General features: G+C 37.7%; 1 protein-coding gene across 6 annotated transcripts in view; it reads right to left on the bottom strand.

Annotated features, from left to right (window-relative positions):
- ehbp1 (EH domain binding protein 1) overlaps positions 1-26949 on the bottom strand; it is a 451976-nt gene that overhangs the window by 151724 nt on the left and 273303 nt on the right. The gene's annotated exons all lie outside the window — the stretch shown is intronic.

The raw sequence follows: 26949 nt of genomic DNA, 5'->3' as shown, positions 1-26949 counted from the left end.
TTATATTTTATATTGCTACTATGGTACATTTCTAAGTCTACTTTATACCTGCATTATCATTTCCATCCTTAACCTTTCCATCCTTTGTAACTGAGCTACTGTGTGGAACAATTTCCCTGGTGGATCAATAGAGTTTGTCTAAGTCTAAGTCTATAGACAGACAGATTCGTTTTTTGGTCCAATATGGCTTTTTTAACATTTTGAGTTGCCGACCCCCGATGTAGGCAGTAATGACAATATTAAAGTTAAAGTACCAATGATTGTCACACACACACTAGGTGTGGCGAAATTATTCTCTGCATTTGACCCATCACCCTTGATCACCCCCTGGGAGGTGAAGGGAGCGGTGAGCAGCAGCGGTGGCCACGCCCAGGAATCATTTTTGGTTGTTTAACCCCCAATTCCAACCCTTGATGCTTAGTGCCAAGCAGGGAGGTAATGGGTCCCATTTTTATAGTCTTTGGTATGACTCGGCCGGGGATTTGAACTCACAACCTACCGATCTCAGGGTGGACACTCTAACCACTCAAACAGAACACGTCTGGAACTACAAACCCCGTTTCCATATGAGTTGGGAAATTGTGTTAGATGTAAATATAAACGGAATACAATGATTTGCAAATCCTTTTCAACCCATATTCAATTGAATGCACTACAAAGACAAGATATTTGATGTTCAAACTCATACATTTTTATTTTTTTTTGCAAATAATAATTAACTTAGAATTTCATGGCTGCGACACATTGCAAAAAAGTTGGCAGAGGGGCATGTTCACCACTGTGTTACATAGCTTTTCCTTTTAACAACACTCAGTAAACGTTTGGGAACTGAGGAGACACATTTTTTAAGCTTCTCAGGTGGAATTCTTTCCCATTCTTGCTTGATGTACAGCTTAAGTTGTTCAACAGTCCGGGGGTCTCCATTGTGGTATTTTAGGCTTCATAATGCGCCACACATTTTCAATGGGAGACAGGTCTGGACTACAGGCAGGCCAGTCTAGTACCCACACTCTTTTACTATGAAGCCACGTTGATGTAACACGTGGCTTGGCATTGTCTTGCTGAAATAAGCAGGGGCGTCCATGGTAACGTTGCTTGGATGGCAACATATGTTGCTCCAAAACCTGTATGTACCTTTCAGCATTAATGGTGCCTTCACAGATGTGTAAGTTACCCATGTCTTGGGCACTAATACACCCCCATACCATCACAGATGCTGGCTTTTACGCTTTGCGCCTATAACAATCCGGATGGTTCTTTTCCTCTTTGGTCCGGAGAACACGACGTCCATAGTTTCCAAAAACAATTTGAAATGTGGACTCGTCAGACCACAGAAAACTTTTCCACTTTGTATCAGTTCATCTTAGATGAGCTCAGGCCCAGCGAAGCCGACGGCGTTTCTGGGTGTTGTTGATAAACGGTTTTCGCCTTGCATAGGAGAGTTTTAACTTGCACTTACAGATGTAGCGACCAACTGTAGTTACTGACAGTGGGTTTCTGAAGTGTTTCTGAGCCCATGTGGTGATATCCTTTACACACTGATGTCGCTTGTTGATGCAGTACAGCCTGAGGGATCGAAGGTCACGGGCTTAGCTGCTTATGTGCAGTGATTTCTCCAGATTCTCTGAACCCTTTGATGATATTACGGACCGTAGATGGTGAAATCCCTAAATTCCTTGCAATAGCTGGTTGAGAAAGGGTTTTCTTAAACTGTTCAACAATTTGCTCACGCATTTGTTGACAAAGTGGTGACCCTCGCCCCATCCTTGTTTGTGAATGACTGAGCATTTCATGGAATCTACTTTTATACCCAATCATGGCACCCACCTGTTCCCAATTTGCCTGTTCACCTGTGAGATGTTCCAAATAAGTGTTTGATGAGCATTCCTCAACTTTATCAGTATTTATTGCCACCTTTCCCAACTTCTTTGTCACGTGTTGCTGGCATCAAATTCTAAAGTTAATGATTATTTGCAAAAAAAAAAAAAGTTTATCAGTTTGAACATCAAATATGTTGTCTTTGTAGCATATTCAATTGAATATAGGTTGAAAATGATTTGCAAATCATTGTATTCCGTTTATATTTACATCTAACGCAATTTACCAACTCATATGGAAAGGGGGTTTGTAAATTCATAAAGAAGTTTCTTAAGCACAAACATTATGACTTAAGTGGTGAACTTTAATTTTATTAACCGTTTAGTTAAACACATTTATTATTGATTTAATTACAATAATAATATAATAATAGCACTGCATGTGCAATTGTGTGTACATTTATTTTTGTAATCATTCTACTAATTCAGTGTTAATATTTGAATGGGCCCCTCTGTAGTGGAAAAGTGGGGCCTCGAAGTCAAAAATGCTGTGAAAGAGTGCGGGTGATTATTTTGAGACATCTCTTCACAGTTGCAGTGAACGTACCTGAACGTGTATTTACTCATTTAAGTACACCAGGGCCACAAAACCTTCATTACCTAACAGCATCGCCAAAATGGACGCACACAAGCACATCCAGGCATTACACGCCAGGTATTGAGCCACCGTCATCACAGTAATGACAGAAATGACATTTTCTGTCCGATCCAATCTGATCCTCCTGATAGCGCACCGGCACAAACACACACACAGGTTATCATTTGGAATGGGGACCAAGTTTTTGATCATCACTTGTGGGGACCACCCTTTCTACAGGTTGTGGAGGCATAAAAAAAAAAACTGCCCAGTTAGCTCATACATGTCTTTAAATCTCTGGATTGATGAAGTAATGTGCTGATCATTCTTACTGGGGACCCTGGGGAAAAAGAGTTAATATGGTTCATGGGGACCAAATTTAAATAATTTTGCATAATTCACACACATTTGTACGTGACTACTGAGGACCATTTAAAAAAAAAAAAAAAAAAGTTCAAATTAAATATGACATGATGGTCAGAATACATCACTACAGCTGTCCTCTTATAGGAAGTTTCACCACTTGAATGTTAAAGCAAATCCTGCATCTTCTGTGACATTACTGAAAACTGCTATTTAGCAGTAATGAAGTTGTCTGCAACTCCAACTACCATATATAGAAGGATGGAACATTCTGAATATGAATCATACTTTAAGGTGATAATGTTTTATAATCATGCTGTATGAAAATGTCATCCTAAGGAACACTAAACCAGATTTTGTTTTTGGAAAAATATATTAGTTTTAAAGGCCTACTGAAATGCGATTTTCTTATTTAAACGGGGATAGCAGGTCCATTCTATGTGTCATACTTGATCATTTCGCGATATTGCCATATTTTTGCTGAAAGGATTTAGTTAAAGTTCTCAACTTTTGGACGCTGATAAAAAAGCCTTGCCTGTACCGGAAGTAGCAGACGAGTAGCGTGACGTCACAGGTTGTGGAGCTCCTCACATCCGCACATTGTTTACAATCATGGCCACCAGCAGCGAGAGCGATTCGGACCGAGAAAGCGATGATTTCCCCATTAATTTGAGCGAGGGTGAAAGATTCGTGGATGAGGAAAGTGAGAGAGAAGGACTAGAGGGCAGTGGGAGCGATTCAGATAGGGAAGATGCTGTGAGAGGCCGGTGGGACCTGATATTCAGCTGGGAATGACTAAAACAGTAAATAAACTCTATTAGCCACAACACAACCAGGCTTATATTTAATATGCCACAAATTAATCCCGCATAACAAACACCTCCCCCCTCCCGTCCATATAACCCGCCAATACAACTCAAACACCTGCACAACACACTCAATCCCACAGCCCAAAATACCGTTCACCTCCCCAAAGTTCATACAGCACATATATTTCCCCAAAGTCCCCAAAGTTACTACGTACGTGACATGCACATAGCGGCACGCACGTACGGGCAAGCGATCAAATGTTTGGAAGCCGCAGCTGCATGCGTACTCACGGTACCGCGTCTGCGTATCCAACTCAAAGTCCTCCTGGTAAGAGTCTCTGTTGTCCCAGTTCTCCGCAGGCCAATGGTAAAGCTTGACTGTCATCTTCCGGGAATGTAAACAATGAAACACCGGCTGTCTTTGTGTTGCTGCAGTCGGCCGCAATACACCGCTTCCCACCTACAGCTTTCTTCTTTGCTGTCTCCATTGTTCATTGAACAAATTGCAAAAGATTCACCAACACAGATGTCCAGAATACTGTGGAATTTTGCGATGAAAACAGACGACTTAATAGCTGGCCACCATGCTGTCCCAAAATGTCCTCTACAATCCGTGACGTCACGCGCAGACGTCATCATACCGAGACGTTTTCAGCAGGATATTTCGCGCAAAATTTAAAATTGCACTTTAGTAAGCTAACCCGGCCGTATTGGCATGTGTTGCAATGTTAAGATTTCATCATTGATATATAAACTATCAGACTGCGTGGTCGGTAGTAGTGGCTTTCAGTAGGCCTTTAACTAAGGATGGCTACGATACAGAATCACAGTACTATTAATGCCAGGATAACAAATGTTTCACTTTTCAAGAAAATACATTTTCTCTTTTACCAATATTTGAAACACGTTAACCAAAGTAACCCAAAATTCCAAGCATTTAAAAAGGTTTCCCTTTAGGGGACCTGTTTTTTTTGTCCCCATACCGTCAGCGGTCCCCTAAAGGTGACTGTGTAAACAGAGCGATGTCCCCATTAAGTAAGCATTGCCACAACACACACACACAGACACACACACACACACACACACACACACACACACACACACACACACACACACACACACACACACACACACACACACACACACACACACACACTGTTGTGAGAGCAACCAGGTGCTAAATAATAACCATCCCAACAAGTCATCATGTTGTTGAGGTGGGAGTGACGTTCAGGTAAAAACCCTGCAAGTGTATTTTTAAAGCTGACGCGAACAAACAAATGTGTCTCTCAAGAGTCGACCGGAAGCATAAGCGCACAATAGGTGCGCCGCAAAGATACGACCTCCAGGGACCGTGAAGAAGTTATTTTGTGTAACTCTTCTCCCTCCCTGTGGTTTCCTGTTAATCAGGCTTCTCCATATTGCGGCAGGGCTTTTAGGCCTGGCCCCATTCAGGCAGCCGTTTGTCCATTAACAAAACAAGCAGCGCCCGCTAATGAGCTACATCTCCCCATTTCCATGTCAATTGTTTGTTTGTAGCCATTGTTGGCCTGGGACAATGGGCTTGTGTTGTAAATGACGGCAACTTTAATGCACTCTCAGTGTGAGAGTGTGTGTGCGTGTGTGTTCTTGTATTTCTACCCTTCTTGAGACACCAACAGGGAAAAGTACCTTCCATATGAGGACCGGTGAACAAGTTAGGACCGAAATCACAGTCCCAATACGGAAAAACCATTGCATCTAATAGAGAGCCCAATACTAGAGTCCGTGAACATTGCTCCAAAGTCAGGATTTTTTTTGTTGATTTAATGTGCATACAAAAGTAGACAGGTGCAAAGGCAGCAATATGTGATAAAACAAGACGGCAGCTAAAGAAGGACTTCCCTATTCATCCCCGGAAAAACCCGCCAGGTGAACAGCTGATTTTACGACTTCCGGTGCTGACGTAAGACAACCCGCGTCCCATATGTGACCATAGGATGAACAAATAAACTACGGTACTAAGGCTACAGTGGCCATTAACAGTTAGCTTCTACAGCTGGGTTGCCCAAAGTGCGGCACAAGGGCCACCTGTGACTCGTTTGTCATCGGCCTTAAGCACATTACAAAAAACAAAAAAATAGAGAACTAATTTGCACCCCTGGTGGTGAAATCATCAAAATGAGGGTGGTCCCAAAAAGGAGGGATTTTTCAAATTGACTGTGTGTCGGTCTTAAAAGTGCTCCCCCTCTGGTCAACATATGAAATAACAAGTGTGTGTAAAAAAATGTAAATGCACCCCCTTTGGCCAAAATGTATTAAAAAAAAAAAAAAATATATATATATATATATATATATATATATATATATATATATATATATATATATGTATGTATATAGAGACATACTGTAATAACTTGGAAGTAAATAAAAAAACAAAAAAATAACTAAAAGCAGTCTTTTTCTCACAATGTGTCGACATTTTTCTTATACAATTGGGAACAATTTGTCATATTCTTTCTGTTTCTGTAATAGTGCAATATTTTCTTGTAAAATTATTACTTTTTCATGTAAAATTATTACTTTTTCATGTAAAATTATTACTTTTTCATGTAAAAGTATTACTTTTTAATGCAAAATGGTGACATTTGTCATATAAAATTCTGACTTTTATCACAATATTGAAATAACTAAAAGCAGTCTTTTTCTCACAATGTGTCGACATTTTTCTTATACAATTGGGAACAATTTGTCACATTCTTTCTGTTTCTGTAATATTGCAATATTTTCTTGTAAAATTATTACTTTTTCATGTAAAATTATTACTTTTTCATGTAAAATTATTACTTTTTAATGCAAAATGGTGACATTTGTCATATAAAATTATTACTTTTATCACAATATTGCCAATTTTTTTGTTCTTGTAAAATAGTGAAATGTTTTGAGTAAAATCATGACTTTTGTCATAATTTTGCCAAGTAAAAATTCAGATTATTATTATTATAATATTGCCAAAATGTTTAAAGTTTTCTTATAAAATTGTGACTTTTGTCGAGCAAAATTACGACTCTTTTCATAACATTGCCAAAAGTTGAAGCTTTTCTTGTAAAATTGCAACTGTTATTGAGTAAAATTCCAACTTTTATCATAATATTGCACTTGTAACATTTTGACTTGCGTTGAGTAAAATTATGACTTTTATTATAATACTGCCAAATTTTTTATTAAAAGTTTTACTTGTGAAATTGTGACCTTTTTCTTGTGAAATTCCAACTCATTTTTCACAACAAGCTTTTCTATATTGGCATAGTATGGATATATTATTAATGTTGTAAATACAAATCTTTATATATCTAGAAAGGGTGGTCCTAAAGAGGTAGGCATTTTTCGGAGGTCTCAAGAAGGTAACAAATACAAGAATGTGTGTGTGTGTGTGTGTGTGTGTGTTGCCCAAGGGGATGCCCAAAGGGAGATGCGAACACACCTTTAAGAGATAATGATAGAGACACCAAGGGAAATAGAGAGATGATTAAGAATCAGAAGCCAAAAGATTAACACTGAAGCAAAGTGATTGTTTTTGAAACAATAGAACACATTTTTATCTGATGAACACCACGCTTAATTTTGAATATAAAATATACACATTCAAGTAAAGTTAATATTAAGTTCCACACAGGTGTGTAAAACAGCCTCTTTCAGATTAATTTGAATATAATTTATACAGACATGGCCAAGAAAGGATACAAATGTGTTTATTTTGGCTCTTTGAATATGAGGACTACAAACGTGTGTGCAGGGAGTGTAGCTGGACGTGATGTCGGGACATTGTCTGTGTTTTTAAATGACACACTGCTAATATGGTAACTTTGACAGAATACAATTGTGCAAGTGCAAGCAAAATACCCAACAATTTATGTTTGAGATGAGATTGAAGGCACAACCGTGTTCCACAAGGCTCCGTGTTAGGTCCCATTGGCGTTGTTAGGCCTATTTTAGGGGGGCTCAAGCCCCCCTAAAATGTTCTTAAGCCCCCCTAAATAATTTGGTGTTATATATATATATATATATATATATATATATATATATATACATACATTTTTTTTTTTTTTTTTACAAATACATGCCAACATATTCATTATAAAGTGGCCCGAATATGAGTTTAAATAAATTAATCATATAACCTGTCATTATTCACTCAGTTTCCCCTCACTTCATAGCGTAAATCACCAAAAATATTCCTGGGCGCGGCACTGCTGCTACCCACTGCTCCCCTCAGCTCCCAGGGGGTGAACAAGGGGATGGGTCAAATGCAGAGGACACATTTCACCACACCTAGTGTGTGTGTGTGTGTGTGTGTGTGTGTGTGTGTGACAATCATTGGTACTTTAAGGGAGAGAGCCCATTTAGTGTGTTGGTATCCAATCCATTCCACTTGTTCATATAGAAAATGCCCACATCCCTCAAAATCCAGTCCGCATTTTCTCTGCGACCTTGCCTGCGGTCCTTGGACTTGTTCATATAGAAAATGCCCACATCACTCTTGTAGAATCTATATAAAGTAATATACATTAGTCTAATGTTAAAACAATGAAAAAAACATTAAATATATTTGTTTTATTGTATTGTTACATTAATAGCTGTTGTATTGTTATAGAATGGCTTGTTAAACATTTCATAGGATTACCCCGTTTCCATATGAGTTGGGAAATTTAGGGACGGCGTGGCGCAGTGGAAGAGTGGCCGTGCGCGACCCGAGGGTCCCTGGTTCAATTCCCACCTAGTACCAACCTCGTCATGTCCGTTGTGTCCTGAGCAAGACACTTCACCCTTGCTCCTGATGGGTGCTGGTTAGCGCCTTGCATGGCAGCTCCCTCCATCAGTGTGTGAATGTGTGTGTGAATGGGTAAATGTGGAAGTAGTGTCAAAGCGCTTTGAGTACCTTGAAGGTAGAAAAGCGCTATACAAGTACAACCCATTTAACATTTATTTAAATTGTGTTAGATGTAAATATAAACGGAATACAATGATTTGCAAATCATTTTCAACCCATATTCAATTGAATGTGCTACAAAGACAACATATTTGATGTTCAAACTAATAAACTTTTTTTTTTTTTTTTGCAAATAATCATTAACTTTAGTATTTGATGCCAGCAACACGTGACAAAGAAGTTGGGAAAGGTGGCAATAAATACTGATAAAGTTGAGGAATGCTCATCAAACACTTATTTGGAACATCCCACAGGTGAACAGGCAAATTGGGAACAGGTGGGTGCCATGATTGGGTATAAAAGTAGATTCCATGAAATGCTCAGTCATTCACAAACAAGGATGGAGCGAGGGTCACCACTTTGTCAACAAATGCGTGAGCAAATTGTTGAACAGTTTAAGAAAAACCTTTCTCAACCAGCTATTGCAAGGAATTTAGGGATTTCACCATCTACGGTCCGTAATATCATCAAAGGGTTCAGAGAATCTGGAGAAATCACTGCACGTAAGCAGCTAAGCCCGTGACATTCGATCCCTCAGGCTGTACTGCATCAACAAGCGACATCAGTGTGTAAAGGATATCACCACATGGGCTCAGGAACACTTCAGAAACCCACCGTCAGTAACTACAGTTGCGTCGCTACATCTGTAAGTGCAAGTTAAAACTCTCCTATGCAAGGCGAAAACCGTTTATCAACAACACCCAGAAATGCGGTCGGCTTCGCTGGGCCTGAGCTCATCTAAGATGGACTGATACAAAGTGGAAAAGTGTTCTGTGGTCTGACGAGTCCACATTTCAAATTGTTTTTGGAAACTGCGGAAGTCGTGTCCTCCGGAACAAAGAGAAAAAGAACCATCCGGATTGTTATAGGCGCAAAGTGTAAAAGCCAGCATGTGTGATGGTATGGGGGTGTGTTAGTGCCCAAGACATGGGTAACTTACACATCTGTGAAGGCGCCATCCATTAATGCTGAAAGGTACATACAGGTTTTGGAGCAACATATGTTGCCATCCAAGCAACGTTACCATGGACGCCCCTGCTTATTTCAGCAAGACAATGCCAAGCCACGTGTTACATCAACGTGGCTTCATAGTAAAAGAGTGCGGGTACTAGACTGGCCTGCCTGTAGTCCAGACCTGTCCCCCATTGAAAATGTGTGGCGCATTATGAAGCCTAAAATAGCACAACGGAGACCCCTGGACTGTTGAACAACTTAAGCTGTACATCAAGCAAGAATGGGAAAGAATTCCACCTGAGGAGCTTAAAAAATGTGTCTCCTCAGTTCCCAAACGTTTACTGAGTGTTGTTAAAAGGAAAGGCCATGTAACACAGTGGTGAACATGCCCTTTCCCAATTACTTTGGCACGTGTTGCAGCCATGAAATTCTAAGTTAATTATTATTTGCAAAAAAAAATAAAGTTTATGAGTTTGAACATCAAATATGTTGTCTTTGTAGTGCATTCAATTGAATATGGGTTGAAAAGGATTTGCAAATCATTGTATTCCGTTTATATTTACATCTGACACAATTTCCCAACTCATATGGAAACGGGGTTTGTAATATAAAGTAGTGTAAAGTTCTTACTTATATCTGTCAGTAAACTCGCCATGAAAGCGCTGAAACATACCGGTGTAGTGATTTTAAATTATTCACCCAAGGAACTTTAGTTATTAGAGTTCCGGTCGGACGTTTTTTACGGGACACATTCAGGTCCCTTGTTTTTGTTTCCGGATGAGGATACGCTGCTTCGCTATTGATTTAAGTAAAGTCTGAATGTCATATAAAACAGTTAGCTCCATCTTTTGACACTTCTTCCACTCCCGTCCTTGCACGCTACACCGCTACAACAAAGATGACGGAGAAAAGAAGCTGTGGAAGGTGAGCCACGTAAATAAGACCGCCCACAAAACGGCGCATCCGGAAGCGAGCTTGAAGATGGTCTGTAAAACATCATCTATGCAACATTTTGACCAAAGAAACAACATTATATGTTATGTAGACCACAAAGAAGTGTTTTGCATTTAGAAAAAAATAAATATATATATACATGACCCCTTTAATGAGCCTTATAATCCGGTGCGCCTTTTGTATGAAAATAGACCTGACTAGACCCGCTCATCGGCAGTGTGCCTTATAATCCAGAGCGCCCTATGTTCCGGAAAATACGGTACATGCAAACTAGGGTTGTCCCGGTACCAAAATGTATTCCGATACTTTTCAACATAGAGACCACAAAAAATTTCGTTATTGGCTTTATTCGGACAGAAAATCTAATGATACATGAAACAATTGTTTCTTATTGCAATCAAAGAACAATGTTGGCATTAAATAAGATAGTGAACATACTAGACAACTTGTCTTTTAGTAGTAAGTACGCAAACAAAGGCTCCTAATTTGTCTGCTAACATATGCAGTGTCATTTCACATTCTATCATTTTGTCAAAATTATGATGGACAAGCAGTAGAAAATTAAATAATTTACTTGTTCATTTACTGTTAATATCTGCTTATATTCTTGTCTGTTTTAACATGATTTAGCTACACTTCTGTTAAAATGTAATAAACACTTATTCTTTTGTTGTTTGATATTTTACATATGTTTTGGTTGATACTACACATTTGTCTATGGATAATACCAGGTCATTACAGGATCATACATTGGTCATAATTAAAGTTCTCCTGTGTCCAGGGACGTATTTCCTGAGTTCATAAACAATGAAAAAAAGACAAAAGATTTTGCGATAATAAAAAAATATCAATGGAATCACTGTAGTATCGACTAGAATCTACTTGTACTTGGTATCGCTACAGCCGATGTATGAATAGATCCACCCATTTGTTTACATTCAGGAGCGCTAGCTTGCTGTTAGCGGTTAGCTATTGTATCCTCCTACTGTGTGTAGTTTTGATTGATTGATTGAAACTTTTATTAGTAGATTGCACAGTACAGTACATATTCCGTACAATTGACCACTAAATGGTAACACCCCAATAAGTTTTTCAACTTGTTTAAGTCGGGGTCCACGTTAATCAATTCATGGTAAAGTGAAGGATGTTTAGCTATTCCTCGTCCTGCAGGGATGATACTTGTAAGAAACTTACTTTATTTGTCGCCATGGAGGCGAGGATCGGTGATTTAGAAGTACCTGTAGCTAAACACTGTGGACGGACGTTAGCCGGTAGCTAATGTCGGAGGCAGATATTTACATATATCCGAATTTAAGTGTTACTTCTTTTATTTCATAATCATATTACAAAACAGCAAGTGTTTTTCTTCCAATTGTGGTCTTTTGGTTGTCTGCAATAAACTGTGTGCTTAACCTTGAGTGAGGAATGTAAGAAAGAGAGATAATGGGCATGTGTTTTGGCTAGAGGGACATGACTGCCAGGGTGGGAGGAAGAGAGACTTAAGAGGGGAGAGGTTTTTCATATATATATTTATACATATATATATATGTATATATGTGTATATATATATATATATATATATATATATATATATATATATATGAAATACTTGACTTAGTATTTCTTATATATATATATATATATATATATATATATATATATATATGAAATACTTGACTTGGTGAATTTTAGCTGTAAATATACTCCTCCCCTCTTAACCACGCCCCCAACCACGCCTCGCCTCCAACCACGCCCCCCGCCCCCGCCCCCCCACCTCCCGAAATCGGAGGTCTCAAGGTTGGCAAGTATGGCATAGCAAAAAGACTAGCCAAATCAGGAGGAAGAAACAAGTAGAACCAACGTCGCGTGTTGCGAATAAGACTGCCAGGCAGGAATAAATAGCTCTCTGATTAGTGACCGGGAGCAGGTGAGCGTCCCGAACACTATTCAGAGGCAGGTGACAAAAATCAGCACCCATGGCAACAAAGAAAAAAAACAAGGGTGCTGAAACAGAACTAATCACCAACTAAGAAATATCAAACTAAACAAGACATGACTACGAACTAATCACCAACTAAAGAAATATCAAACTAAACAAGACATGACTACACTGTTTCCGCTTGCAAGTGGTCTGTGTGTCTACTCGCGACATGTGTTTTAGCGCGCCATCAGGCACATGAAAAACAAAAAAAGAAAGAAAATTGGATTTTGCTAAGGCATTATAGTACATTTTTTAGTACCTGTTTTGGGGGCGGTATAGCTCGGTTGATAGAGTGGCCTTGCCAGCAACTTGAGAGTTCCAAGGTTCTATCCCCGCTTCCGCCATCCTAGTTACTGCCGTTGTGTCCTTGGGCAAGACACTTTCCCCACCTGCTCCCAGTGCCACCCACACTGGTTTAAATGTAACTTAGATATTGGGTTTCACAGTGTAAAAGCGCTTTGAGTCACTAGAGAAAATCGCTATATAAATATAAATCACTTCACACTTCACTTCACTTAAGTAGTAGTACACGGTACACCTAAAGTAGAGATGTCCGATAATGGCTTTTTTGCTGATATCCGATATTGTCCAACTCTTAATTACCGATTCCGATATCAACAGATACTGATATATACAGTCGTGGAATTAACACATTATCATGCCTAATTTTGTGGGCGGGGTTTGGTGGTAGCGGGGGTGTATTTTGTAGCGTCCCGGAAGAGTTAGTGCTGCAAGGGGTTCTGGGTATTTGTTCTGTTGTGTTTATGTTGTGTTACGGTGCGGATGTTCTCCCGAAATGTGTTTGTCATTCTCGTTTGGTGTGGGTTCACAGTGTGGTGCATATTTGTAACAGTGTTAAAGTTGTTTATACGGCCACCCTCAGTGTGACCTGTATGGCTGTTGACCAAGTATGGATGGCATTCACTTGTGTGTGTGTAAAAGCCGCATATATTATGTGACTGGGCCGGCACGCTGGTTGTATGCAGGAAAAACGGACGTGATGACAGGTTGTAGATGACGCTAAAGGCAGTGCCTTTAAGGCACGCCCCCAATATTGTTGTCCGGGTGGAAATCGGGAGGAATTTCGGGAGAATGGTTGCCCCGGGAGATTTTCGGGAGGGGCACTGACATTCGGGAGTCTCCCGGGAAAATCGGGAGGTTGAAACCGATACCGATTATTCCCAATATTACATTTTAAAGCATTTATCGGCCATCTCTAACTTAAAGCAACGTACATATTCCCATCGTCACACACGTCATAATATTGTTTGTCATATCTTGACTTCCACTGAAGATGCAGAAAACCTGATGTAAGCAGATGCCTAAACTAATTTAGAGACAAAAGCCTTGCGAGAGTCGTACAACTGGACTGCGACATCACCTCATGAATAAACATGGCTCCTCTTTCTTTCCCATTTTTGCATTGTCTGCATAAAAAAAAAAAATGTACGACTCCGTTGTAATTATCTCGTGTTTTACTGTTTTTCATGGCGGTTGTCAGCCTGCTTTTACAAATGTAATATGATAAACAGTAATGTCACTGGCGGGCCTTCTGGCAAGGGACTGATTGCAGATAGGGACACGATCACCAGTGTAAGTGCGGCTGTGTAGCAATAAGCACACAGCTTTGTGCCCCCAAACACCCTGAAAAACATCCCACTATATTTTTTGGTCGGGGAAATTGACTGTGTCTGTCCAGAGGCTAGGATTAAAGCTATAGAAAATGCATGTGCCTCGCACCGAGCTCAGTCAGCTATAAAGCCGCTGATTAGAAAATATGAGAATGTGTATTGGTACGGAGGAGAGGTGCGCCGTGTTGTAAAGGACGACATGTTATCTGGGATAAAACGTCTCCGGACGCGAGTACACCGGGCGAACTTTGTACTTTCTAACGGGAAACCACTCATTTGAGGATAGGACGCTGAGACAATGTTGGGATAGGGTTGTACTAATGAATCATATTCGGTACTATACCGCCTCGAAAAAGTACCGGTCCCCCACCCGTCGTCACGCCGTTACATGCAGACGAGCATGTTCGGCAGTGCACACACACAGAGTACTTACAAGCAGACACAGAATGTAGACAGAAAAGGGAGAACGGACACTTTCAAAAAAAATTTGATTTAGAAATGTTACAATAAAGAATCTGACAGGACAGATTTAAAAAAACAATATATATATGTTTTTGAAATATTTTTTTTATTTTTTTATTCAATTAATAATAGTTGTACTAAGAATCGCGATTTATTTAAACCTGATTTTATTTTTATTTTTTACACCTCTACTGGACAGGACAGATTAAAATAAATAAATAAATAAAAATAAAATTATATATATATATATATATATATATATATATATATATATATATATATGTATAAAAAAAACTTTTTTTTATTCGATTAATAATAGTAGTAATAATAAGAATCGCGATTTATATGAAACCCGATTTTTTTTGTTTTGACACCTCTACTTGACAGGACGGATAAAAAAAAAACATGTGTATATATATATATATATATATATATATATATATATATATATATATATATATATATATATATATATATATACTGTATTTAAAACATTTTTTATTTATTTTTTGATTCGATTAATAATAGTTATAAATAAGAATCGCGATTCATTTGAAACCAGATTTTCTTTTACACCCCTACTGGACAGGACAGATTAAAATAAATAAATATATAAAAATAAAATTTTATATATATATATATATATATATATATATATAATGATAAATGATAAATGGGTTGTACTTGTATAGCGCTTTTCTACCTTCAAGGTACTCAAAGCGCTTTGACACTACTTCCACATTTACCCATTCACACACACATTCACACACTGATGGAGGGAGCTGCCATGCAAGGCGCTAACCAGCACCCATCAGGAGCAAGGGTGTATATATATGTGTATATATATATATATATATATATATATATATATATATATATATATATATATATATATATATATATATATATATATATACTGTATTTAAAACATTTTTTATTTATTTTTTGATTCGATTAATAATACCGGTAGTTATAAATAAGAATCGCGATTCATTTGAAACCAGATTTTGTTTTACACCTCTACTGGACAGGACAGATTAAAATAAATAAAATTATATATATATATATATATATATATATATATATATATATATATATAAAAACTTGTTTTTATTTAATAATAGTTATAAATAAGAATCGTGATTCATTTGAAACACGATTTTTTTTTTACACCTCCACTGTACAGGACAGATGAAAATAAATAAATAAATAAAAAATAAAATTATATATATATATATATATATATATATATATATATATATATATATATATATATATATATATATATATATGTATATATGTATTAAAAAAACTTGTTTTTATTCGATTAATAATAGTTATAAATAAGAATCGCGATTCATTTGAAACCCGATTTTTTTCGACACCTCTACTTGACAGGACAGATTAAAAAAAAACATGTATATATATACTGTATTTAATTTTTTTTTAATTTTTTTTTTTATTCGATTAATAATAGTTATAAATAAGAATCGCGATTCATTTGAAACCCGATTTTTTTTTACACCTCTACTAGACAGGACAAATTAAAAAAAAGATATATAAATAAATACAAAAAATTATTTAAAAAAAATTGGTTTTTTACTTTTTTGATTCGATTAATAATTGTTAATAAAAAGGAATCGTTATTCATTCGAAAATCTGTTTTTTGACTTCCCTATTAGGGACTTGATGATGCTGAACGTAAACATCTGACAAAAATGGGAAAATAAAGTCATTTCGTCCACTGGAACACAACTGAGGAGAAGAAAAACCTCCAACACAAAGCAAACCAGCCTCCCAGCTACGTGATCAAGGCCGTGGAAACAAGTGGAAAAAAAGATGAGAGAAGCTGCCAGTCAGCGGGAGGCACCGCCACAAGAATGGAAACACGGGGAGGGAAGAGACATTCTCTTTCGGAAAAGGCACCAGCGAGAACAACCATGAACTGTGTCCGCCATTGACCGCTGGGCACCTCCAGGGGAAGAGGGGCTGAACGCTTGAGTGGGAGACTGAGACACAGGGCACCTCGGTGGGCTTGGCGTCTCGGTGAAGGCCCTCCTTTCTGCTCTGGAGGTTCTTTTTTTTTTTTTTTTGAGGCAGGCCGGTTGCTCTTTTCTGTGCGAGGGAGGGAAGGCACGCACCGCTGGTCATGTACAGAGAGACCTGGCGAGGGCACACGGCGATGCCACACACACAAAATCACTATCTCAAAAGGGGTTTGCCAACCTCCCAGATAGCCAGCCAGTCTGGCAGCCAGTCATGCAGGTCCGGACATTTGTCATGACAGGCTAATTCACAGTCAAGAGGTGCTTTAGGTCTCTATCTTGCCCGGCCACACGCACTGAAGAGCACGGGAACACACACGCACACAATCATATTCCCATACTGTTTCCAACAACCGAGCATGATGGAGGTGCACAAACACTTGGCCGATTTGGGTGTTGGACCATCGCTCACAGCTATTGCGCCGCAAAATAAACAAGAAAGTTGGTTTTCCGCGACAAAGCTGAAGGAAATGTGTTATCCAAAAGCTCTACATAAAAGTCCAATCACGTTGATCGATTCTCCGATGCATCAAGATTAGAACCTGGGCGATTCATGAAACGATGGACAAATGTCCAAACATTGATTGTTTATGTATGTTCAAGTAATACCGATGGTACTAAAATGTGGCATTAATGCTAAGGTTTGATTTGATTTGATTTATTTTATTTCAAATATGCAAAAAACAAGAGCAAGCCTGATCCAATACAGTGCTATAGCCATAACAAAATGAAAACAATGGAGAATTGTCATGATCCGTGGTCCGGATCATGTTTTGTTATGTTCTGTTAGTTCTGGACTCCATTAGTTCCTGTTTTTGTGCACCCTTGTTTGTTTTAGTTACCATGGTTACTTATTATTTCCACCTGTCTCTGATTAGTGTTCGCCCGCTCACCTGCTGCCCGAGCACTAATCAGAGGCATTATTCAAGCCTGCCTTTGCCGGTCAGTCGGCCTGGCATCACTGTTTGCTACAAACTCTGTTTCCATATGAGTTGGGAAATTGTGTTAGATGTAAATATAAACGGAATACAATGATTTGCAAATCCTTTTCAACCCATATTCAATTGAATGCACTACAAAGACAAGATATTTGATGTTCAAACTCATAAACTTTATTTTTTTTTTGCAAATAATAATTAACTTAGAATTTCATGGCTGCAACACGTGCCAAAGTAGTTGGGAAAGGGCATGTTCACCACTGTGTTACATCACCTTTTCTTTTAACAAAACTCAATAAACGATTGGGAATTGAGGAAACTAATTGTTGACGCTTTGAAAGTGGAATTATTTCCCATTCTTGTTTTATGTAGAGCTTCAGTCGTTCAACAGTCCGGGGTCGCCGCTGTCGTATTTTACGCTTCATAATGCGCCACACATGTTCGATGGGAGACAGGTCTGGACTGCAGACGGGCCAGGAAAGTACCCACACTCTTTTTTTACGAAGCCACGCTGTTGTAACACGTGCTGAATGTGGCTTGGCATTGTCTTGCTGAAATAAGCAGGGGCGTCCATGAAAAAGACGGCGCATAGATGGCAGCATATGTTGTTCCAAAACCTGTATGTACCTTTCAGCATTAATGGTGCCTTCACAGATGTGTAAGTTACCCATGCCTTGGGCATTAATGCACCCCCATACCATCACAGATGCTGGCTTTTGAACTTTGCGTCGATAACAGTCTGGATGGTTCGCTTCCCCTTTGGTCCGGATGACACGATGTCGAATATTTCCAAAAACAATTTGAAATGTGGACTCGTCAGACCACAGAACACTTTTCCACTTTGCATCAGTCCATCTTAGATGATCTCGGGCCCAGAGAAGCCGGCGGCGTTTCTGGATGTTGTTGATAAATGGCTTTCGCTTTGCATAGTAGAGCTTTAACTTGCACTTACAGATGTAGCGACCAACTGTATTTAGTGACAGTGGTTTTCTGAAGTGTTCCTGAGCCCATGTGGTGATATCCTTTAGAGATTGATGTCGGTTTTTGATACAGTGCCGTCTGAGGGATCGAAGGTCACGGTCATTCAATGTTGGTTTCCGGCCATGCCGCTTACGTGGAGTGATTTCTCCAGATTCTCTGAACCTTTTGATGATATTATGGACCGTAGATGTTGAAATCCTTAAATTTCTTGCAATTGCACTTTGAGAAATGTTGTTCTTAAACTGTTTGACTATTTGCTCACGCAGTTGTGGACAAAGGGGTGTACCTCGCCCCATCCTTTCTTGTGAAAGACTGAGCATTTTTTGGGAAGCTGTTTTTATACCCAAACATGGCACCCACCTGTTCCCAAATAGCCTGCACACCTGTGGGATGTTCCAAATAATTGTTTGATGAGCATTCCTCAACTTTATCAGTATTTATTGCCACCTTTCCCAACTTCTTTGTCACGTGTTGCTGGCATCAAATTCTAAAGTTAATGATTATTTGCACAGAAAAAATGTTTATCAGTTTGAACATCAAATGTTGTCTTTGTAGCAAAAGCTTGACAGTGCGCCTTATAACCCGGTGCGCCTAATGTGAGGAATAAGTTTGGTTGAGTTTACACACCTCGAAGCTATTTTATTTGGTACATGGTGTAATGATAAGTGTTACCAGCAGATGGCAGTCAAACATAAGAGATAAGTGTAGTCTGCACTACGATGGGTGTCAAGTAAACAACAACAACATTTTAAATGTTCCATTGAAAATATAGAATATTACACATGGCGCTCAAAAATCTATCAAAACGTTTAGTACGACTTTGGTAAGCTACGAAGCTGCACCGCTTTAAGGATTATCGGCGCATTAAACATACCAGTATTATTATGGTGTGTGCATAAGGTAAGACATATCTGGCGTTTTGTTTCGCAATATTAAGCAAAAGCAACTTTTCTTACCTTCTGGTACCTGCTGATCTGTATTTGGGATCTGCATAAATCCTGAAAAATTGTGCACTTCCACACCGTAGTCGATAAGCTTCTTATTTTTCTCTATCTTCTTGTTATGTGGTATTCATCCTCCGCTGTTGCCATTTCTAATATAAAGTAGTGTAAAGTTCTTACTTATATCTGTCAGTAAACTCGCCATTAAAGCGCTAAAACATACCGGTGTAATGAGTTTACATTATCCACCCAAGGAACTTTAGTTATTAGAGTTCCGGTCGGATGTTTTTTTACGGGACACATTTCCGGTGTTGTTGTTTCCGGATGAGGAGATGCTGCTCCATTTTTAAGTAAAGTCTGAATGTCATTAAAACAGTTAACTCCATCTTTTGACACTTCTTCCACTCCCGTCCTTGCACGCTACACCGCTACAACAAGGATGACGGGGAGAAGACGCTGCTGAAGGTGAGCCACGTAAATAAGACCGCCCACAAAACGGCGCATCCGGAAGCGACTGTCAGAAAGCGTCTTGAAGATGATCTGTAAAACATCATCTGTGCAACATTTTGACTAAAGAACCACCGTTACATGTTATGTAGACCAGTGTTTTTCAACCTTTTTTGAGCTAAGGCACATTTTTTCAGTTGAAAAAATGTGTAGGCACACCACCAGCAGAAATCATTAAAAAAACAAAACTCAGTTGACAGTAAAAAGTCACAATTGTTGGATATGACTTTAAAGCATAACCAAGCATGTATCAATATAGCTCTTGCCTCAAAGTAGGTGTACTGTCACCACCTGTCACATCACGCCCTGACTTATTTTAAGTTTATTGCTGTTTTCTTGTGTGTAGTGTTTTAGTTCTTGTCTTGCGCTCCTATTTTGGAGGCTTTTTCTTATTTTTTTGGTATTTTCCTGTAGCAGTTTCATGTCTTCCTTTGAGCGATATTTCCCGCATCTACTTTGTTTTAGCAATCAAGAATATTTCAGTTGTTTTTTTATCCTTCTTTGTGGGGACATTGTTGATTGTCATGTCATGTTCGGATGTACATTGTCTTTGCTCCACAGTAAGTCTTTGCTGTCGTCCAGCATTCTGTTTTTGTTGACTTTGTAAGCCAGTTCAGTTTTAGTTTCGTTCTGCATAGCCTTTCCTAAGCTTCAATGCCTTTTCTTAGGGGCACTCACCTTTTGTTTATTTTTGGTTTAAGCATTAGATACCTTTTTACCTGCACGCTGCCTCCCGCTGTTTCCGACATCTACAAAGCTATTAGCTACCGGTTGCCACCTACTGATATGGAAGAGTATAACATGGTAAGTCTGCCGATCTCCAGACAGTACAGACACTCAACAACAACACATCATTTGCAGACTATAATTACTGGTTTGCAAAAAATAGTGTTAACCCAAATAGGTGAAACTAGGTAATCTCCCACGGCACACCAGACTGTATCTCACGACAGTGGTTGAAAAACACTGATGTAGACCACAAGGAAGTCTTTTTAATTTAGAAAAAAATAATATAATATGACTCCTTTAATGCGCCCTATAATCCGGTGCGCCTAATATATGAAAAAAAAATTTTTTTTTTAAATAAGACCATTCATCGGCAGTGCGCCTTATAATCCAGAAAATACGGTACACAAACGCTGCAGAATAACTCTTTTGAAAAATGAGTTTTGAAGAACAAAATTCTATTCTTGTTTCTTGAAAATACCCGTATTGGTGTGGACATTGCCTCAAACCAACAAAGTGGTGTTCTCTCAGGCGACGTTATCCTCTTCTGCATCGCCACTAATGTCACACCGCTGTCATATTTACAAACCTTAAATGTACAGAAATAAACTACTTTCTTCAATTGCTCACTCAATCTTTTTTTTTTTTTTTTTTCCTTTCGCAAAAAGAGCGGCGGGGGAGGAAAGAGGGGGGCATGCGGAGGGACAGAAAGGGAGCTTATCGGCTGCCTCCAGACGGAGTGCGCGGATCAATGGGCGCGCAAGGCCCACAGCGATCAATGCATTTGATAAAGAATTAAAGAAGAGCCACTGTACATGGCTATCAAAGAGCCAGGACACGGCCTAATTATGAGTGTGACGGGTGCGCGCCCATGATAGGGTGTGTGTGTGTGCGTGTTTATTTGTACACAAATATCATATACAATGACAACCTATACTTGTACACAAATATCATATACAATGACAATCTGTACTTGTACACAAGTATTTACCTTGACTACTTGTACACAAATATTATATATTGACAGCCTGTACTTGTCCACAAATATCATACATATTGACCACCTGTACTTGTACACAAATATTATATACAATGACAACCTGTACTTGTACACAAATATCATATACCTTGACAGCCTGTACTTGTCCACAAATATCATATATACTGACAACCTGTACTTGTACACAAATATTATATACAATGACAGCCTGTACTTGTACACAAATATCATATACATTGAGAGCCTGTACTTGTACACAAATATCATATATATTGACAACCGGTACTTGTACACAAATATTATATACATTGACAGCCTGTACTTGTACACAAATATTATATATATTGACAGCCTGTACTTGTACACAAATATTATGTACAACGACAACCTGTACTTGTTCACAAACATTATATATTGACAGCCTGTACTTGTACACAAATATTATATACATTGACAGCCTGTACTTGTACACAAATATTATATATTGACATCCTGTACTTGTACACAAATATTATATACAATGACAGCCTGTACTTGTACACAAATATTATATATATTGACAGCATGTACTTGTACACAAAAATCATATATATTGACAACCTGTACTTGTACACAAATATCATATACATTGAGAACCTGTACTTGTACACAAATATTATATATATTGACAGCCTGTACTTGTACACAAATATTATATACAATGACAACCTGTACTTGTACACAAATATCATATATATTGACAGCCTGTACTTGTACACAAATATATAGATTGACAGCCTGTACTTGTACACAAATATTATATATACATTGACAGCCTGTACTTGTCCACAAATATTATATACCTTGACAGCCTGTACTTGTACACAAATATTATATACATTGACAGCCTGTACTTGTCCACAAATATTATATACCTTGACAGCCTGTACTTGTACACAAAGATTATATATATTGACAGCCTGTACTTGTACACAAATATTATATACATTGACAGCCTGTACTTGTACACAAATATTATATACAATGACGGACTGTACTTGTTGTCACACCGCGGTGAGGGATGTCTTGTCTTGGTTTTTTCTGTCTTGTGATGTGCATGTTTTAGTTTGAAAAGTAACTCTCCTCTCGTTTCAGGTCACTTGCCCTTCCTTTTGTGTCATCAGTCTGACGTCATCCCGATTCCCTGATTGTTTCCACCTGTTCCCTATTACCCTCATATGTCTTATAAGCCCACTCCTCCCTTTGTTCTGTGCCAGATTGTTTCGTTTATTCGTGCTCTCTAGCATCCATGTCCCTGTCCATGCCTTGTCTTGCCTTGCCTCGTCTTGTGATTAAGTTCCTTGATCCTGAATCCCTTCGTTGCTATTTTGAGTTTTTCCTTTCTTCCTCCTCAGCAGAGTGATTTTTTGTTATTTAGTTTATTCAGCCGAAGTGGTGAGTTTCAGTTATTTTTCATTCTTTCCTCAAATTTTTGAGTGACAATTTTTGTTAATACTTTATTACATTATTTAGTGTAGAATTTTTCATAGCTATTTGTTTCTTCCTCCTGTTGGAGCGTTTTCTGTTTATACATTTTATAGCATATACGGCGCCAATTATAGTTCGTCTTTGCTTTTGTGTTTTCCTCCGTTCGGAGTGATTTTTGGTTGTTCCTATTTTCTTGGAACCTTTTTTGCCGATTAGTTTTTGGTTAAAATAGATATTGTAATCCTTGACTTTGGAGGTGAAAGGAAGTTGTCAAAATAAAAGCCTGTCTAAATTCCCTACTCTGCATCTGAGTCCTATCCTTTTACCAAGCCTGACACTTGTACACAAATATCATATACATTGAGAACCTGTACTTGTACACAAATATTATATACATTGACAACCTGTACTTGTACACAAATATTATATACATTGACAGCCTGTACTTGTACACAAATATCATATATACTGACAACCTGTACTTGTACACAAATATTATATACAATGACAGCCTGTACTTGTACACAAATATTATATACATTGACAACCTGTACTTGTACACAAATATTATATACATTGACAGCCTGTACTTGTACACAAATATCATATATACTGACAACCTGTACTTGTACACAAATATTATATACATTGACAGCCTGTACTTGTACACAAATATCATATATACTGACAACCTGTACTTGTACACAAATATTATATACAATGACGGCCTGTACTTGTACACAAATATTATATATATTGACAACCTGTACTTGTACACAAATATTATATACAATGACAAACTGTACTTGTACACAAATATTATATACAATGACAGCCTGTACTTGTACACAAATATTATATATATTGACAGCATGTACTTGTACACAAATATCATATACATTGAGAACCTGTACTTGTACACAAATATTATATATATTGACAGCCTGTACTTGTACACAAATATTATATACAATGACAACCTGTACTTGTACACAAATATCATATATATTGACAGCCTGTACTTGTACACAAATATATAGATTGACAGCCTGTACTTGTACACAAATATTATATATACATTGACAGCCTGTACTTGTCCACAAATATTATATACCTTGACAGCCTGTACTTGTACACAAAGATTATATATATTGACAGCCTGTACTTGTACACAAATATTATATACAATGACGGCCTGTACTTGTTGTCACACCGCGGTGAGGGATGTCTTGTCTTGGTTTTTTCTGTCTTGTGATGTGCATGTTTTAGTTTGAAAAGTAACTCTCCTCTTGTTTCAGGTCACTTGCCCTTCCTTTTGTGTCATCAGTCTGACGTCATCCCGATTCCCTGATTGTTTCCACCTGTTCCCTATTACCCTCATGTGTCTTATAAGCCCACTCCTCCCTTTGTTCTGTGCCAGATTGTTTCGTTTATTCGTGCTCTCTAGCATCCATGTCCCTGTCCATGCCTTGTCTTGCCTTGCCTCGTCTTGTGATTAAGTTCCTTGATCCTGAATCCCTTCGTTGCTATTTTAAGTTTTTCCTTTCTTCCTCCTCAGCAGAGTGAATTTTTGTTATTTAGTTTATTCAGCCGAAGTGGTGAGTTTCAGTTATTTTTCATTCTTTCCTCAAATTTTTGAGTGACAATTTTTGTTAATACTTTATTACATTATTTAGTGTAGAATTTTTCATAGCTATTTGTTTCTTCCTCCTGTTGGAGCGTTTTCTGTTTATACATTTTATAGCATATACGGCGCCAATTATAGTTCGTCTTTGCTTTTGTGTTTTCCTCCGTTCGGAGTGATTTTTGGTTGTTCCTATTTTCTTGGAACCTTTTTTGCCGATTAGTTTTTGGTTAAAATAGATATTGTAATCCTTGACTTTGGAGGTGAAAGGAAGTTGTCAAAATAAAAGCCTGTCTAAATTCCCTACTCTGCATCTGAGTCCTATCCTTTTACCAAGCCTGACACTTGTACACAAATATCATATACATTGAGAACCTGTACTTGTACACAAATATTATATACATTGACAACCTGTACTTGTACACAAATATTATATACATTGACAGCCTGTACTTGTACACAAATATCATATATACTGACAACCTGTACTTGTACACAAATATTATATACAATGACAGCCTGTACTTGTACACAAATATTATATACATTGACAACCTGTACTTGTACACAAATATTATATACATTGACAGCCTGTACTTGTACACAAATATCATATATACTGACAACCTGTACTTGTACACAAATATTATATACATTGACAGCCTGTACTTGTACACAAATATCATATATACTGACAACCTGTACTTGTACACAAATATTATATACAATGACGGCCTGTACTTGTACACAAATATTATATACAATGACGGCCTGTACTTGTACACAAATATTATATATATTGACAACCTGTACTTGTACACAAATATTATATACAATGACAAACTGTACTTGTACACAAATATTATATACAATGAGAACCTGTACTTGCACACAAATATCATATACCTTGACAGCCTGTACTTGTACACAAATATTATATACATTGACAGCCTGTACTTGTACACAAATATTATATACATTGACAGCCTGTACTTGTACACAAATATTATATATTGACAGCCTGTACTTGTACACAAATGTTATATATATTGACAGCCTGTACTTGTACACAAATATTATATATTGACAGCCTGTACTGGTACACAAATATTATATATTGACAGCCTGTACTTGTACACAAATATTATATACAATGACAACCTATACTTGTACACAAATATCATATATATTGTCAACCTGTACTTGTACAAAAATATCATAAACATTGACAGCCTGTACTTGTACACAACAATCATATATATTGACAACCTGTACTTGTACACAAATATTATATACAATGACAGCCTGTACTTGTACACAAATATCATATATATTGTCAACCTGTACTTGTACAAAAATATCATAAACATTGACAGCCTGTACTTGTACACAAAAATCATATATATTGACAACCTGTACTTGTACACAAATATTATATACAATGACAGCCTGTACTTGTACACAAAAATCATATATATTGACAGCCTGTACTTGTACACAAATATTATATACAATGACAGCCTGTACTTGTACACAAATATCATATATATTGACAGCCTGTACTTGTACACAAATATAATTTATATTGACAGCCGGTACTTGTACACAAATATTATATACATTGGCAGCATGTACTTGTACACAAATATTACATACATTGACAGCCTGTACTTGTACACAAATATCATATACCTTGACAGCCTGTACTTGTCCACAAATGTTATATACAATGACAGCCTGTACTTGTACACAAATATCATATACAATGACAGCCTGTACTCGTACACAAATATCATATACCTTGACAGCCTGTACTTGTACACAAATATTATATACATTGACAGCCTGTACTTGTACACAAATATTATATATTGGCAGCCTGTACTTGTACACAAATATTATATACAATGACAGCCTGTACTTGTACACAAATATTATATACATTGACAGCCTGTACTTGTACACAAATATTATATATATATTGGCAGCCTGTACTTGTACACAAATATTATATACATTGACAGCCTGTACTTGTACACAAATATTATATACATTGACAGCCTGTACTTGTACACAAATATTATATACAATGACAGCCTGCACTTGTACACAAATATTATATATATATATTGGCAGCCTGTAC

Source organism: Nerophis lumbriciformis, linkage group LG02 (assembly GCF_033978685.3).
Source record: "Nerophis lumbriciformis linkage group LG02, RoL_Nlum_v2.1, whole genome shotgun sequence".
NCBI classification, from domain to species: domain Eukaryota; kingdom Metazoa; phylum Chordata; class Actinopteri; order Syngnathiformes; family Syngnathidae; genus Nerophis; species Nerophis lumbriciformis.
This window is presented reverse-complemented; position numbering and strand designations above follow the sequence as displayed.